Source organism: Pelodiscus sinensis, chromosome 3 (genome assembly GCF_049634645.1).
Source record: "Pelodiscus sinensis isolate JC-2024 chromosome 3, ASM4963464v1, whole genome shotgun sequence".
Classification (NCBI taxonomy): domain Eukaryota; kingdom Metazoa; phylum Chordata; order Testudines; family Trionychidae; genus Pelodiscus; species Pelodiscus sinensis.
In genome coordinates this window covers 134,782,465-134,800,157 of record NC_134713.1, presented here as the reverse complement: position 1 = coordinate 134,800,157, position 17,693 = coordinate 134,782,465, and the positions used below count along the sequence as shown (strand labels likewise).

Sequence of the window (17,693 nt, the reverse complement as noted above, 5' to 3'; positions counted from 1 at the left end):
AAAAGCAGTTCCTAGGAGCAGGCTAACAGAAATCATGAGAGATAAGATTAGATGTGCCTTTTGCCTACTATTTATACTCATTCTCTCCAGGGCAGGGGTGATTTTCAAGAGCACAGATAGCTTAGGTACCTATATGTGGATGTCTGCTTCATATTAAGGATGTTAAGTATCGGGTAACTGACTAATCGAATAGTCGATAGGGTGCCTCTGCCTTTGAAGGGTAGCAACAGCCCTAGGGCTTAATTAAAGCAATTAAATAAAATGCTTTCTATTTTTCCTTTTTATTTGTACTCATTAATGTTAGTGAATTAGGGTACAATTCTAGAAATATTTAGTACTGGTGCAATGTTTCCTGTTGTGAATATTCTTGTGTAACTGCCGCTTTGAAGTACTCCCCTCGCTGCCTCTATCTGATAGAGGCAGTGTGTGTGGGGTAGGGGGGAGCGACTAGTCGAAGTGGTAGAAAGGCCTGGAGGTCAGAAAGGGGTCTGCTCCAATGAGGATGCCATTGTGACTGGCCAATGAGAGGCAGAATCCTCCATCACCAAAACATTTTCAGCATGGTGTTCAGCATGTGGCCCACTATAAAGTGATTGCAGCCAAATCTACTCAGTTTCCAGAAGCTGCTAATGCTCCAGCAACAGGCCAGGACTAGCAGAAAAGTTCTTTATGGCCTTATTATCCAGATTTGTTTTATGGAAGCACAGCTTCAGGCAATGAATTTTCCACATCATATATTCATTGAGGCTTTGAAACAGCTGTGCACGTCAGATTCCTTTTAGCCCAAGGCTCTAGAGCAGAGAATGTTCCACGGAAAGCTACATACACTGGCAAATTTACAAGGGAAATATGTTAAGAACAGGATGTATTCACAAGGGTCTTGTATGCATATAGAAGATATTCTGGGGAACTTCCTCGTGGACTGTTTAATAGAAGCACCCAGTGTACAACAAGCAAAGTAATTATTCCACTTCATTCTGAGTTAGTTACACCTCAGATACATGTTTTGTTCATCTTGGGACATCATGGAGAGATATTAGAGGGCAAGAAATATAATAGGTGAAAGGAAGAAAACTTATAAGGAAATCTTAAAATGTCTGGGCATGTTCGGTCTAGAGAGACAGCAAAATAAGAAATCACAGCTTTCTCCAAATACATCCAAGCATGTTATAAAGAGGATTGGGACAACTACCTTCATTAATCAAGACAATGGAAAAAGAAGCAATGTCTTTAAAAATATCAGAGAAAATTTAGTTGAAATATTAGAAAAAGTTGTATGAGGTTAGCAGGCAATAAGAGAAGCTGATAAGGGAAATTGTAGAATCATTATTATCAGCAACAGATTTGTTTAAGAATAATTAGTTCAGCAGGGACACAATCAAAAAGATTGGATCACATAATATCCCTATTCATCCAAATTGCACACAAACATCTTTTAGGAGAGAATAATATATTTTATAAAATGCTGGGTACTTCTATGAAAATCCATGCTGAATTATGCCATTGTCCAGTAAGTCCTCTGAAGAAGACGAGTAAGCGTGAGTGGAAAGTACCGGAATTCAAAATAAAATGCATATAAAATATCAGTGCAATTCACTACAAAACTATTTTCTTACACTGAGAAGTATGTTTTAAAATCATCCACTAGCTACAGGATAACAAATCAAAAGCAACAACCATCAACAAATACTAATGCCAGCATGTTCTACTGGGCATGTTGCTTGATGCACGAAAGTTATTCTCTCTACTAAAATATGTATGCTGTAATTTAGAGCTGATGGATTCACTCAGTAATTGGTGTAAATGTGTTCATTTAAGCACATGCCATTTTGTACATTCTATAATTCTTACCCAACCCAATACCCTAAACTCTGACTACTACCTTGAGCAATGATGAGAGAATTTTACATATGTGAATTTTATAAATTCTAAGTGCATTTTATAAATTCTAAGTGAACCCTTCAGGTTAAGGGTTATTTTGAAGGAAGAGTTTTTTCTCGAAATAACCCCGCGGGGAAAGCGTTTTTTGTCTCGAAATATGCTATTCTGGAAAAGTGGCAATCTGCGATTATACAAATGAAGCGTGGCAAATTCAAATCCACGTTTCATTTGCAATGTCAGGTGTCTGCATTTCCATTCCTCCCTCAGAAAAGGAATGCAATGTAAACATCCCCTAAGGGACTAAGGGTATGTCTATACTACCCCGCTAGTTCGAACTAGCGGGGCAATGTAGGCATACCGCAATTGCAAATGAAGCCCGGGATTTGAATTTCCCGGGCTTCATTTGCATAAGCGGAGCGCCGCCATTTTTAAATCCCCGCTTGTTCGAACCCTGTGCCGTGCGGCTACACGCGGCACGAACTAGGTAGTTCAAACTAGGCTTCCTAGTTCGAACTACCGTTACTCCTCATTCCACGAGGAGTAACGGTAGTTCGAACTAGGAAGCCTAGTTCGAACTACCTAGTTTGTAGCCGCGCGGCACGGGGTTCGAACGAGCGGGGATTTAAAAATGGCGGGGCCCCGCTTATGCAAATGAAGCCCGGGAAATTCAAATCCCGGGCTTCATTTGCAATTGCGGTATGCCTACATTACCCCGCTAGTTCGAACTAGCAGGGTAGTGTAGACATACCGTAAGATAGCTATCCCCACCCTCTGTCCACACTACTCCAGCTGTCCTTGCTCTTAAGTTCCTTAGTTTTTGTTTGTTTTTTGCAGCATGTGATTTTCTGAATGACGGGGAAAAGTTTGGGCATCAGAACTGAAGTTCAAATCTGTTGGAAGGGAAATACTTGTACTCAGATGGAGAACATTCCAGACTAGTCTCCTACATGATGTACAGAGTTTTCCTTTATTTCCTTGGGCAAAGACAGATCAACAGAAAAAGCAGCAGCCAATTCAGCACTATTTTAGGGCTCCAGCAAAACACAGCTCTCTTTTCAAAATCTCAAGCCAGACTGCAGTAGATTTTTCATCTACATTGCCCTAAGGCAGTGCTTCCAACTCACTGTGTCTAAATCCAGTCCAGACATATAATTACTATGTGATTTGGTAGTCACTCGGTCATTACCTCTAGCAACTCAGAGAGGCCCTCGGATTCTGACCTTTAGCTAAGCTATGCTTGGCGTTGCTCACAGTGGATCGAACATAACTTTATCTCACCTTCTGGTCCTTTGGATTCCAGGTCAGGAACCACTTTGGTCCCTGGCATAAGCTAAAGCAGCCAGAAGGTGGAACCATACCCACTCTGGAAGGGATTGTTCCTTGGGGTACAGGGAAAATACTTTAGATGGTACAGCATAGTCCTCACTTCATGACCTGCCTGATCAGTTTGGAGGCCTGAAGGATGGTGCAGTTTGTACATTCAGAGGGAGCAGACTGTGCATATCAGCAAGAACCCTGAGTTTGGCATAGCATGTAGGAGGGCTGTTCTTTGTACCCTCCCCTTTGTGAGGCAGAAGAACCTGCTCTGCAAGTGGATGGGTCACACCAGTTTATTTCAGGGGGTTGGTGCAAATCTGGAGTTACAAACCAGACTCTTGCATCCATCATCTCCCAATTCATCACCAGGCAGCCACTGGAAGATCTAACATGAGCCTATTAGAAGGCCCCTGGACTCCGGGTATCTATGTGCTTCTCCTAGTTCATCCTAAGAGCCTGTGAACCTCCTTCAGTTTTAAAACCTGGCAGCCCTTTTCCTCAGCCTATAGACCCTGCAGCAAATGCAAAGTAGTCCTGGTCTTGTTTAGCAGTAACAGCAACCAATCTCCTAGTCCTAAAAAGCCAGTATTCATTATGCATGCCTCTGCAACATATGAAAGGGTAAAGGGATTAGCGCTTTTGAACTTTAAAGGCACCAGGGAGTAATATCTGTTTGGCGGTCGTTAAGCCATAACTAGTATCTTCACCAGGAGAAGCATACAACTCCACCAGTAGCTGGACTACAAAGACCTACAAGAACATTTTTTTGACAAAGTAGGGCATATTTACACTTCTGGGAAGATCAGTTCTCCAGGGCTATGTCTAGACTGGCATGATTTTCCGCAAATGCTTTTAACGGAAAAGTTTAACGGAAAAATAGAAACTGTCTTTATTTAACACAACTAGGGAGGGGGGAAAGGAGGAGGGAGAGGGGAGGAGAGAGCTGGAAGGGGGAAGCAAGGGGAAGAAGGGGGAGGGGAAGCTCAGGGCTCAGGGTCTCTTCGGGCCACATATCTCCCAGCACAGCAGTTGCGGGGGCCTCGGCGTGTCCAGGAGTATGGGGAGGAGGGTGCGAAGATTGAGGTGGGGGTGTGGAGATTGAGGAGGAGGAGGGTATGGAGGTTGAGGAGGAAGAGGTGGGAGGGGGGGCAGGATTGGGAGGAGGAACAGTAGCTGTGGGGGCAGCAGGCACAGGACCGGCACGTTTTGAGCACATGGCACGGTCCTGAGCAAGCTGCTCCCGGCGGAGCTGCAGGTCCTTCTGCATCCAGGCCTGAATGGTAAGGTGCAGGGCTCACAGGGCCCCCAGGTGCTGGTCCCGGTACTCCTGCCGCGTGGTAGTGGTCCTGCTGAGGCCGCGAGTGTGGGAGCTTGTCCCGGGTGAGGAGGTGCACCCAGCACGAGCAGCTGGTGCAGCTGTAGAGAAAGAAGAGAAGTGATCAGTTCTCCCTGGGGACACAGTGGATGATACCCAGTCCCCCCGTGCCGTGAGGGCGACCATGCCCTGTACCGTCAGAGCTGATGTGCTTGCACAGAGGCCATGGTCAGGATGTCTGGTTCTCCCCAGGACTGGGAGCTGCCCCAAGACCGCACCCATGCCCCTGTGCCATGTATAGTGCGGCTATGGCAGGGGAAGGGTGGAGGGGAGATGTCCCATGCCTCTGTGTAGAGGGGGCATGTGAAGGAAGAGCGTCCTGCTGGGTCCCGCCCCGGGGTTGGGAGCATGTTTTTATCCCTCTTCCCTTGCAAGGGCTAGTGGGAAATTAGCTGCATCTGTTGAAAAATGATGTGTGTGAATGAAATGTTTCAACCTTGAGCAGGAATATAACAATCCCTCTTTTATTACATTCTACATTGCAGATGAGACCTTGACAATTTGAAAAACTTCTCCCACTGACAAAATGTGTCAACTAAGGAGGAGATCCAAGCAAAATAGGGAGGATCTTGTGAGGGAGGTTCTGAACCATTCCTCAATGGAAGCACAGAAAAGGGAGGAGTGATGGCTAAGGGAAGGGCAAGATAAACAAGATGCCACTGAGTGCATGATCAAGGTTATGGAGGAGCAGACAGAGATGCTCAAGTGTTTAATCAAGACACAGAGTGAGCAGTACTGGTCTTAATCTCCCTTTCAACCAAATCAATACACAATTCTTTGTCCAGCAACCCTCTCTGCCCATACATTCCTTTTCACTGTCTGGGAATACTCACTTTCTACCGCACTTTACTCCTGATCACAACTGTGACTATGAGAGCGGGACCTACATACAGATGTGAGGTTGTATCCTAACCCAAACCCTCTTTTACCAGCAAACATTGAGCCTTAGGTGTGTGATTCCAGTTTGCAGTGCTCAATAAAGCACACATTGTTAATGGTGCAATAGCTTTATTTTCTGTTCCATAACCCATAGCAATCAGTCAGGCGCAGGTACAGGCTGTTAAATCCCTTTTCTTTCACAGGAATGTGTTACTTGGGATGAGGAATAGGATACAGCAGGGCTGCAACCTGAAATGAGAGACATTTCAGTGCCCCTCATTGTCAAAGTAGTTCCTCCAATTCTGATGTTAATGGCAGCCCTATAGGCTCCTCAGAGCCCTATGTATCTGTCTGTTCATGTACCAACTCAGTACACAGCTTCAAGAAGGTGGCTTTACGGATCCTAAAGTTCTGTAGCCACTGGTCTTCATCCCACACCTGCATGACAATGTGATCCCAATATTCAGTGCTGGTTTCCCTAGCCCAGAAGCAATGCTCTACCCTGTACAGGTGCTCTGTAACAGCCAAATGCAATGCCAGGTTGCTGCTGTCCACGTCACTCATAGTATTGTCCACTTGCAACTCTTCTTCCTTAGTCAATTATCTTCCACAGTAATTCAGCTGCACTGTAGGATGCCCTCACAACACTGAACACGGCACAGGAGAGCAGTGTGGGATCCATGCTTTCTCACTGCAGATGCTGGAGTGCACAGCAAAGAATGGCAGTTTTACAAATCGTGTGAAAGGGAGCCAGAAGGCCCTGGAGGAGAGAGAAACAAAGTGGTGCCTGATGGGATGTTTTTCACATTCCCAAGATGTACTGCACTCCGTTCCCACAGTGCCTAGTGGAAAAGGTGTCGCCATGCCCTGCAGGATGTAAGCCCACAGTGCATTGCTCATGCTATTGATGAGGGAACTAGAAACGTGGCCATGATCGGTCAAGTGAGGGAACCAGTGTCAACACACTTTGGAAACTTTTTTTTAGGGGGGGGCAACTTCTGTGTGTCAACATTCATATCTCATTGCCAAAACTATGCAATGTAAACATGCCCTCCGTCGTTCGACTTACACTGTATTTTTGCTCTTCCCAGAAAGCTGAATGGCAGCTTTGCTCTGTCCTACCAGGGACCAATCACAATAAGGTTTCAAAGACAGTTAATCCTACATGCCCTCTTCCACTTTCTCATGCTGGGAATATCATGTTTTGATAGGTTTGTAATAGGTAGTTTTGCATGGCTGGAGATTCGAATACTATGATTGTCCTCCCAGGAATCACATAAGGAGCGGTCCTTCAGAAATTCAGCTGCAATGATTGTCCTGGCAGGGGGTGCCTCACTCTGTCATGATGTTGAATGCCCTACAACGTTATCATGCTAAGAATTCAACCTATTTTTACTTTGATGGGAATATGAAGCATGCAAAGGGTGAACTATTTCTCTCTGACTTGTCAGGCTTCCAGAATGTGATTGTATCTAGTCTCACAGAATTGATACCAACCACCGAGCGCTGGGGGGCCTCCTTCAGAATGGAAACCTAGGATCTCAAAGACTCATGAATGGATTCATTTTCTTCCCATCTCAGCAACGTGTTATTTATGTGAAATTCTCTTGCCATTCTTCAGGCCCTTTGCCATTCATTTGACATAGAATGTTGCACCTCAGTCTGAAATACATTTCTCCCTCTCACCTACATGCAGCTACGTCAGGACATAAGCTACACCTCCCTATGTGCTCCCAGATAGCCAGCTGGCTGTGTCTTTAAACAAAACAAACAATCCAACTTCCTTTTGCAGCTAGCTAGTCTTCCGTCAGCTTTCCCAAGCTATCCCCTCACAGCCCATCACACCCCTACCCAACACCTAGAGCTCCTAGTGTTAGGGAAAATAGTTTGCGAAAGGGCTGTGTGGAGAAAGGAATGAGAGATCGAGATATCGCTGCAGTGCATAGTCTGGGGTGTACCGTTATAGAACTGGTACTGTTTGGTGTGCCTCTGGGGAGAGTGAGAATATATATTGTTGAGAGGCTTAACTTTTTACTGCCTTGCTCTTGTGGGTCTGATTCTGGTTTGTTCTCTGCATAGCAATTCCAACTGCTCCACAGCAGTTAAATATCCTAAAATACTTCAATTGACACAAAATGTAGTATAGTTGTAGTATAGTCTATCTGCTTAACATACAGGTCACCTATGTACTCTACTCCCTGTACTGGCTCTCCCATGGTCTCTGTCCTGCTATTCCAAACCCTCTTTAGAGGGGCCCTACCTACCTGAGAAATGACTTCTCCTTCTGCAAGCATAACCTCCCACCACAACAGATGTTCCACTGCAATCGTGAAAACACAGGCACATAGGAGGAAGTTAAAAAGTGTGAGTGATAAAGCTTTCCCAGATGTAGGAGGACCTAGAAAATGGAACCCACCTCCTGTAAGAAGAAGCCACTGTGGCTCCTAAATTGTTGCCAACTCGCCAGGACTGTCCTGGAGCCTCTGGGAATTAAAGGTCAATTTTGAATTCAAGATTATATCTTGAGATGAACTCCCCAGTAATATGTCCAATCAAAATTAGCCACCCTAACCACAAACTTCACCATTTGCTGAATTAAATGCAAAATTCAAGTCTTCAATATAGCATTCCCTTGAAAATCTCTTCATACCCACTCACTCTCACACAAAACTCAAACAACCTAAAAAGTCACCAAGCTATTTGTCCTACAGACAAGAAAGGAAAGGCAGGCAAGCTGGGAGGCCAGGTCTATAAAAGGATGACCGGCATAGCTATGTTAGTCAGTATAGGCTATATCTACACTACAGAGGAAGATCGAAGCTGCTGTCAATCTCCCAGGGTTTGAATTAACCATCTAGTCAAGACAGCTAATTCAAAGTGAGGGGGGCACTTTGCTCAATGCTGGTAACCCTGCTTTCACAAGGAGTAAGGGAAGTCAAAGGAAGAGTGTTCTTCCTTCAACTTCCTGCATGTAGACAGCGCCAAAAGCTGAGTTAAAGTACTTCAATTTCAGCTATGCAATTAACATTACTGAAGTTGCATATCTTAATTCTACTTTGTCCTATAGTGTAGACGTGCCTGATGTGATGTGGTGTGACTTGTGAGTGAGGTAGCTATAATAGTTAAGCCCTCAGCCCTGGTCTACACTAGGGAGTTATTTTGAAATAACTCCCCTTATTTTGAAATAACAAGTGCAGCGTCCGCACTAACAAGACCATTATTTCAAAATAACTCCCGCTTTCCATGAGAAACAATGCTTATTCTGAAATAGTTATTTCAAAATAGCATTAGTGTGGATGCTCCACTGCTGCTATTTAAAAAAAAACTACTCCCCGAACTCATTCAGAATAATTACTCCCCAGTGCTTCTTAGGGCTTAAAGTCAAGATAGCACATCCGTATTAAGGGAGCCTGCTTTGGGCTAATTTTGAGGCTTCCGTGTAATGTGGACACTTAATTTATTTTGAAATAATTTCCTAGTGTAGACACAGCTATAATGGCAAAATTGCACTCTGGCAAATATAGCTTATTTCACTCGCTGGGGCTGAAATAAGCTATACTGACAAAAATCTATTACAAAACTGCATCCATGATGGTAAAGGTAATATACCACTATAGCTACACTGGCAAACTGCTCCTCATCCAGACCTGGCCAGTGTGTTATTTTTTATTTCTATTTTTAAATACTAGGGAGGCACTCAGGAATTATAGTGATGGGGGGGCATATAAGTACATAAATCAACCCGTGACCGATCTTAAGGAGCCCATCCATCAAACTCACAGTTCATCTTTCTTATTGATTTTAGCCTCTGAGAAAAGGCAGTCAGTATTATATCAGGTTTGTCAATTTATTGATGAGTCACATTCAGTAGCAGGCTACAGAGTATGGAATGATCTAATCTAAGATGTGAGATGTATTGCTCTGAATGATTTCCTCCTTTCCCCTACTTCTAGAAACAAGAGGTACCACTTCATTCTATTAAACCAATGTTTTCAAAATTCCTCAAAAATGTGCCATGCTGCCGACTCATCCATCTACAGTCCACACTCTACTGCCCTTGAAAGTTCCACCAATATTTCTCTCATCTGGGTTTAAGTTAAAAAAAAAACTTGGTGACAAATGTTTTGGCAAAGTGCCTGCAAAGACCCAAGCAATTTGAGTTTTACACACACACACACACACACACACACACACACAGAGAGAGAGAGAGAGAGAGAGAGAGAGAGAGAGAGAGAGTTTTGGCTGAGAAACACAGTTGAATTAAATCAAGGGTGCTTCTACTGTACATAGGAGGAGAAACTGATAAGCTAATATTTAGCAGAGAGAAAGCGTGTGACAAATAAAATGCTTATTAGCCGCTCTTCAGTCCAGACCCTTTTACTTGGCAATGAAATACCATTAGAGGCAATGCTTCCAGTAACGCCATTTCAACCCCAATTAATGAAGTGTTTCCCCAAAGCACAGTATTTCCTCAAATGGGGCAGTGCTTTCAAACTTGTCAGAAGGTGCGGAAAGGCACAGAGCATTCGCTCCAAGTTAAAGAAAACCACTCCTCTTCTGAATGAAGGGTGGCATACTGCCTACTTGGGGGTACCTAATCCATGCAGTTATATCTGCATATCATCTGTAATTTGTAGTTACATGATATTCTAGCTGTTATGATGGTGATAATTTACTTCTGTTTTAAATATGCTACACAAAGAATTCACAAAGAATCCATGCAGTTATTCAAAGGCAGAGTTTCTGCACAATGCACAATAGATTAGATGCATACCTATAATTATTTGTAATGGGAAACTAATTGCTTGCACCACTGAACAGTTACTTTAAATCATTTTTCAGGCTGTCAGAAGGATATCTCATAATACTACCTAGTTGTTAAAAGCAGTGGTTCCCAATCTTTTTGATACCGGGGACCAGCAAACCCATTCACAAACTTTTACGGACTGGTAATGTTTTATGTGCATATTTGTGTATTCATTATGCAAATTGTGAATATGCAGATAAAACGTTACCGGTCCACCAAAAGCCGAGACCCTGGTGCCAGCCCTAACCCCTAATCCCCCATTTCTCCACTACCCCCCAGTGCCAGCCACTGACCCCAGTGTCCCCTGCACTCAACCCCTCCAGTGCCAGCCCCCCATCCCAAATACCTCAATGCCAGCTCCCTGCCCCTTAGAGCCCACCACCAGATCCCCACAGTACCAGACTCCTGTTTTCAGAGACCCACTGCCCCCAACCCCCAAAGAGTCCCCCAGTGCCAGCCACAAATATTAGCCCCATCCCTAGAGCCCCCCAGTGCCAGCCTTGCCCCCATAGTTCCTGCCCACTACTAACTCAGTCTCCAAAGCCCCCCAGCACAAGCCTGCCACCCTCATCTAGCCCTGCACTGCTGCCATGTTGCAGCGGCTCTGGGGGCGAGGGCTGGGATACCCTGCACAGCACCTTCACTCCCACCATGGCTGTTGAGAAAGGCATGTCCTACCCCATCTCTCAGCCATCCAGTGCCAGGCATGGGCAGGGTTTCCTCCAACCATGGAAGAGCGCTTCCCTGCAGCCCTCGCCCCTGACTGGCACTGGTTGGCTGAGAGGTGGGGCAGAACACACCTCTCCCAACAGCCACAGTAAGAGTGGTGTACCCTAGTCCAGGCCCCCAGAGCTGCTGTGACTCGACAGTTGGGAACCACTGGTTAAAAGGATACAGTCTGAATATTGCTCACACATTATATTCCTCAACATAATTTTGCCTTGCTTTATAGAATGACTCTGGGAAACCGGAGTGTGAAATCTTTTCCCATACCAGTATGTCCTTGCATCACATGACACACTGTTGTTCACTTCTTACCATGCAGGTGGCCATGGATTTATTTAGAGATAAAAGTAGAATGGAATTGTTTGTTTTGAGAGCTACAACAAAGAATTACATAGACTTTGGAAAATCAAATCTGAGGGGTAGCCAATGGAACTAGATTGAAGGTATTTTAAGTAGCAGCAGTGAAAGAAACCTACATCCCGTAAAGGGTGCATCTACACAGGACCCTAAATTTGAAATAAGATATGCAATTTGCCTTATGCAAATTGGGTATCTTATTTCAAATCTATTTTGACATAGCTTATTTTGAAATTTGGCACATTTACACAGCACCAAATTTCAAAATAACATGCTATTTCGAGACATCCCTTAACCCTCGTGGAACAAGATTTACCGAGATGCCAAAACAGCGTGCCCATTATTTCAAAAAATATTTCAAAATAATGAGCACCTTCTGTAGACACGGGATAGCTATTTTGGGATTCCTCCAGTATCCTGAAATAGCCGTGCAGTGTAGACTTATGCTAATGCCCAGGGTAAACATTTTGGGTAAGTGGCCCTTACTGAAAGGTGACCCTGAGTTACTGGGGAACAGGGAATAATACATTTAGGGGATTTTTTTTATAAAATGATGTCTGGTAACCCTAGGAATAAGATACCATCTTTGAATATTTTAGGATAGAAACATCCACAGATGCAGAACTTCAAACTCACTTGGGCAATGAATTGACATATAAAATAATGAGCTGAAGTTATGAATATACTAACCGATAGGATACAAACACTCCAATATTATTTGGGTGGGGAAAAAAGGCCATGTCTTCACTCCATAGAAGATAGATGCTGCCACAATTGATCTTTCGGAGTTCAATTTAGTAAGTCTAGCTAAAACTCGCTAAATCAAACTCAGAAGGCACTCCCACCAGTGTCTGGTACTCCTGCTCTTGCCAGGAATAAGGGAAGTTGACGGGAGCATTTGCTCCCATTGGCCTGCTATGTGGGGACACCACCAAGATCGGCTTAAGGTTAGGCGACTCCAGCTATGTAGAAAATGTAGCTGGAAGTGCGTACCTTAAGCTGAGCTACCAGGTCTAATGTAGACCTGGCCTCAGTTATGGACAAAGGAGGCAAGGTGTTTATATGAATATTCATGGCAGTCACAAGGTCCTATATTAGCCCAAACTAGCATGAAAACCTCAGGGTCTTGAGAATCAGACTCATTTGGCATGCCACAGTCAGCATTGGACCCTTGTGGCAAAGCCTGTGTTTCCCACCTTAAGGTCTCCCTGAGAGGGAGTATGTACAAGTTGGTGTCCAGCACCATTCCCTACATAGAATCATAGAAACCTAGGGCTGAAAGAGACCTCAGGAGGTCATCAAATCCAGCCTCCTGCCCAAAGCAGGACCAATCCCAACTAAATCATCCCAGCCAGGGCTTTGTCAAGCCACTTTACATTATAGCTCTATAGGTTGGAACATTTATGGTTTTACCAATTATGCTAATAAAAATCTTTCAAACTTAGCTTTGGCCTCAGTGTGAGTGTTGTTGCTGTGCACATCAGGTTTCCCAATCAGGTATTAAGCTTAATAGTGGTGTGCCTGATGATGGGACCTTTTAAAGCCCTCCAATTTTAAACAGGGAATTCTTAATACCAAAATAAATCAGTAAGCAATAACTAAATGCATCAGGCAACAGGGGCCTACCAGCACTTACATTTTCCTTTTATTTACTGTTAAAGCAAATTCCATGCAAATATAGCACAGATTTTTATCTATGGGCCTTTATATCCAGACCTAAACCTCATGAGGAGTGCCTCACCATCCACTGAAGTTGCAATGGATCTACCATGGAGCAGCTGGGTTTGCCCTTAAGGGTCAGGTTATAATACCCTTACTCATACTAAACAGTCCCTGTAACAAAAGGATCTGGAGTTGGCCAATCATCTAAATTTCACAACAGAAGATGAGTTGGACAATAACCTATGTTTCATAGTAAAGAACATTAATAGAGGACATTTAAAAAAATGCTAAGCAGCCTTTGCATTTAGTCAAAATGGAGACTAGATATTTTCAACAGTGGTACATAAGCAAAGGTTACTACATTTGAAAGACCTCTATTAATCACCATTAAAGGGTTTCTGAGTCCTCAGGGGCCCATCTCATAAGAGAGACCTCTCTAGATAAGATGAGAAAACTCACGGAGTTTGGAAGGCAGGGGCGGGTAATATTTTGGTTCCCTGGGGTGAAGAGGCCTTAATGAGCTGGCTGAATGGAGAAACACTCATCACACATCTAAACACAACAGCAGAAGCTCACTAACAAGAGAATGTCAAGACAGGGACTTGTTTTTTCCAAACACAGATGATTTTTCTTTTTGTTCCTTTAGCTAAACTGAAGTGCCTTTCAGTTTAGCTTATGAGCAGCGTAAAGCTACATGTTACAAGATATTTCTTCTGTTTAATGCTATTTTCTCTCTATTTTAATCACTTTTTATTTTTTTCAGCTTGCTGTTCTATATGTAATTTCATGCAGACATCTCCAAGGAGCTCCTGTCACAAAGTTGTTGACCTGAAGGGTAAAAGGTTTTTGGAACTTAAATCGCTCTCACAGTCTCAGGGAAGGCGATGGACAAAGCTGTCTCCTCCCAGTGAGTTGGGTTATCCAGCCACAGGGGGGCTAGTTGTAGAGTAAGGCACTTCTCCTCACATTGTATTTATTTATTTTTACCGCCTTGCTTCATCTTTTATGAAAACAAAGAAAACTCAGGTCCCAACTTCCAAAGCACCAAACCACCTATATCAGCTACTGATAAAATAGCAGAATGCTAATGTAGAGGCAGCTGCAATAGCCTTTCCATGGACTGGTTTCAGAGCAGACAAGCTTGTGCCTACACATACACAGCATATGGGGTACAAGAACAGACCCACACTGAAACCAGGGAGTGACCCAAGATTCATCTCAGCGGGGGAATAAGACTCAAGGGAAAATAGGCTAAAGCTGATTTACAGGGCATCAGAAACTCAAGGTGAGTTTCTTTTCTCTCTTTCATGCTGGTTCCCTTCACTGCCTTGCCGGGAAGGCCCTGAAGCAGCCAGCTGCTGCCTCCTCAGCCAGTGACTCCAGGTTGGCTGGGAGCCATCGAAGGGGATCACTGAGAGCACAGGGGGAGAGTGTCTCGCTGTTCATAGGCAGCTCTACAGTGGCCATCAGTTTGGTAGTTACCATGTTCAGTCCCACTTGCATGTGCTAGAGCAATCTTAGCTGGAGCTGGTCTAAGTGCACATTGAGACCTGGAAAATGAGAATCTCTGGCAACCACTGGCATTTTTAATGTTATAAATCTTATTATATGTTTTAGAAATGTGTGTCTGTCCATATGCGAGTCCATTTGATCAAGGACACCTTCTAAACGGTAAGATCTAGGGCTAACAAATTTAGTATGCAGCTTCCTCTTGTAACTTAAAGCAAGGAAATTTTGGTTGTGCCAGGACTGTGGGATGTGCCTGGAATCAGACTGTTTTGCATCAAACAAAAAGGGAGGGGTGTGGTAGCAGGGACAGTTATACTCACAAAAGACCACGAGGGGGGCCCAGGGTTGTGCAGCCCCTAACACTCCATCCCAGCCCTGGGGAGAAGCCAACGGGTGGGCCACACACCCCCTTCACTCATTCCAGGAAATGCCAGGTAAGTCTTCAAGTAGTAATACAAATATTTCAAGCCACATCTTGATATGGCCCAGTTCGCACCATTCAGGTAGATCCTAGTGAAAGAGAACCTGTAGTAAGATGCTGCTCAAAGTTTCCAAAGGGTACCAGAATCTGGCCCTGAGTATTCATACCACTAGTAAGGGTTTAAAAAAAAAACCACCCTCTCACACTAGGTTCTTATCATCCACTTCCACAAATTCAGATACTTCCAACAGATATCCAAATTTTGGCATGTCTCATTGAATTGAATCTCCAGAATTTTTCAGTTCTTCATGATTTCCTCCCTCTCCCCTAGATGCTTACAAACTGGCTGATTTAATAGATTGCTAGAACAATTAAAATGTTGTAATTAAACTTGCTCGGCCATAATTCCCCAACTCTCCCTTTTTCTTTCCTCTAAGTATATTTGTCCTTTTGAAATCTCACCTGTCTGCTATGAGTTCTCCAAATTAACTGACAATAGATCCAATTAACTAGTTCACTGAGCATGTTTAATTGAATTTAATCTGAGCCTGCTGATTTGAATATGTTCAAGCTCTGCCGATATTTTTTTTAACAATTTTTAACATTTTTTTCATGCTCCCTGTTTTCGGCTGCTTGCTCTCCTGCTTAATAAAGGGGCAGATGTACATCTGCCATCAACCATTCTTCTATATCCCTGCATCCTCTAAGTCTCAAAAAAAGCTGCTCATTCAAAAACTCTCTCCGCAAATAGCAGTTGATGACTCCCAAGCACAAACTGAATTAATGGTGCTTTCAAGTGCAATATTCCATATTGTTGTCAACTCTTTAATTAGACAAAGGTACTATCTTCAAATACCCTTCCTAATATCCTACCCTATCTTTAAAAACTCAAGTATCGCCAGGGAAAAGTCAAGTTAGGGATTATTTAGGTCTACTAGAGATACAAGGTGGATCTTGGAGTGAACCAACTTCTGTTGGAGAGAGAGACAAGCTTTCAAGCCTACTGAAAGATCGTTTTCAGCTCTCCTAGCTCTTGTCTACATTAGGTAGTTATTTCAAAATAACCCCTCTTATTTTGAAATAAGCGGGGCATCCACATAACCAGCCTCTCATTTCGAAATATTGGGCTTGGTAATTTCAAAATCTGTACTCCTGATTTCCTCAGGGAATAATCCTTATTTCAAAATAGTTATTTTGAAATAGCATTAGTGTGGACACACCCGCTGCTATTTCAAAATAACTACTCCCCAGAGTAATTTGAAGTAATTACTTTCCAGTGCTTCATGGGGCTCTAAGTCGAGGTAGCACAACCACAATAACAGAGGCTGCCTCGGAGTAATTTTGAGGTTCTCCCTTAGTGTGGACATGCTATTTCATTTTTTTATTTATTTCAGGAGTTATTATTTTGAATATAGTTATTTCAAAATAACTTCCTAGTGTAGACATGCCCCTAATCACCTGACATCTTTAACCACACACATAAGCCCAAGAATCTGTGAAAAGGAAGAAGTGCTTAAGTACCTTGCTCAATTGGTACATGTATTTCCTTGAACTCTTCCTATGTATACCTCATTCTCGGCTTACACCCAAGTCCTAGTTTTCCTAAAGACTTCCCTTAGATGGTTATTAAGCCAGATTGTACAAAGTTTGCCACCTTGTTAAATGCTTGTCAGTCATGGCACTTCATCATCAGTTTCTCTCAAGACCAGGCTTGTTTTTCACATTTTATTTACCTTTTCATCCCTAAACATAAGCAGGATCAAGATACATACATAATCCTGATAAAAGATCATGCATTGTAACATAAATCACACTATAAAAGAAAAAGATTTCCAAATATTTGGAGGCTAGACCTGGGTGGGGGGAGAAAATATACTGAGTATATCCAAATATTAGTGCATAGCCTAAGCCATATAAACAGTGATACTGTAAAAATACAATCAAGTGCTAGCAGAGGAGATTCTTATAATTTATTAACAGTTTGGCTGTCAGGAAATTGACAACCTGTATCTAAGTCAGTTTTCCCCTTTTTCAGAGGAAAGTTTCCTATTATTAACTCCGGGAAGCCCAATAGCCCCGCTTTCTTTGTCATTACAAGAGAAAAAAACCCAAATTACCTGGTTATATAAATGGGCAAAACTCCCACAAAGCCAATGAAGTTGTGCCCAAATGCTCATCTCTTCCAGCAAAGAATGTAGACCTCCATGTCAGTGATCATTGCAAAGCTTAGCAAGAGTACAGAAATAGAAATGTCTAAAGAAATAAATTCAGCCTGAAGCACTAACAACCTTCTGGCTTAAGTAGATTTGGAAACATCTGGGAAAATATATGCTCTTTTATTATTAAAGAACCTATTCCTTTTCTTTCTTCCCCCAGAATACCTGCACTGCTTCCTACCTTCCTTCCCCCTGGAGGTGATTCAGAACCAACAAGGCAGTTGAAGAAGACTGAATTAATTTAATTCAAGACAAAGTGTTAAGACATGTATTAGGAAACCTGACAACCCCTGACATGAAAAGGGAAGGATCAAAATTCTCCTGTGAATTCAATAAAAGATGGAATGGAATCAAGAAAGGTTGTCTCCTTTGGCAAGGAGAGTTTCTAAGCTGCAACTTAAAAATTCTAGAAAACTGCCTTTCCATGCAAAAAAGAATTCCTTTTTATCAAAATGCCAAGAAATGTTTTGTTACATTGTTTTTGCAGAACAGATTATCTGGCAAACTCTATTCCCTTTACACCACCCCTTTTCTGCAGCAAGA

At 43.1% G+C, this 17,693-nt stretch overlaps 1 long non-coding RNA gene across 2 annotated transcripts; it reads right to left on the bottom strand.

The window, feature by feature from the left end:
- Window positions 1-4,091: 4,091 nt before the first annotated feature.
- Window positions 4,092-17,493, bottom strand: LOC142827651 (uncharacterized). Of its 2 annotated transcripts, none has more exons than XR_012902358.1 (3): window positions 17,332-17,493; window positions 14,834-15,023; window positions 4,092-4,614 (listed from the first exon to the last, which is right to left on the bottom strand). It is a non-coding gene; the product is annotated as an uncharacterized LOC142827651 (long non-coding RNA). The 2 variants fall into 2 exon arrangements; XR_012902359.1 differs by lacking the exon at window positions 17,332-17,493 and adding an exon at window positions 17,052-17,320.
- Between the last annotated feature and the right edge of the window lie 200 nt (window positions 17,494-17,693).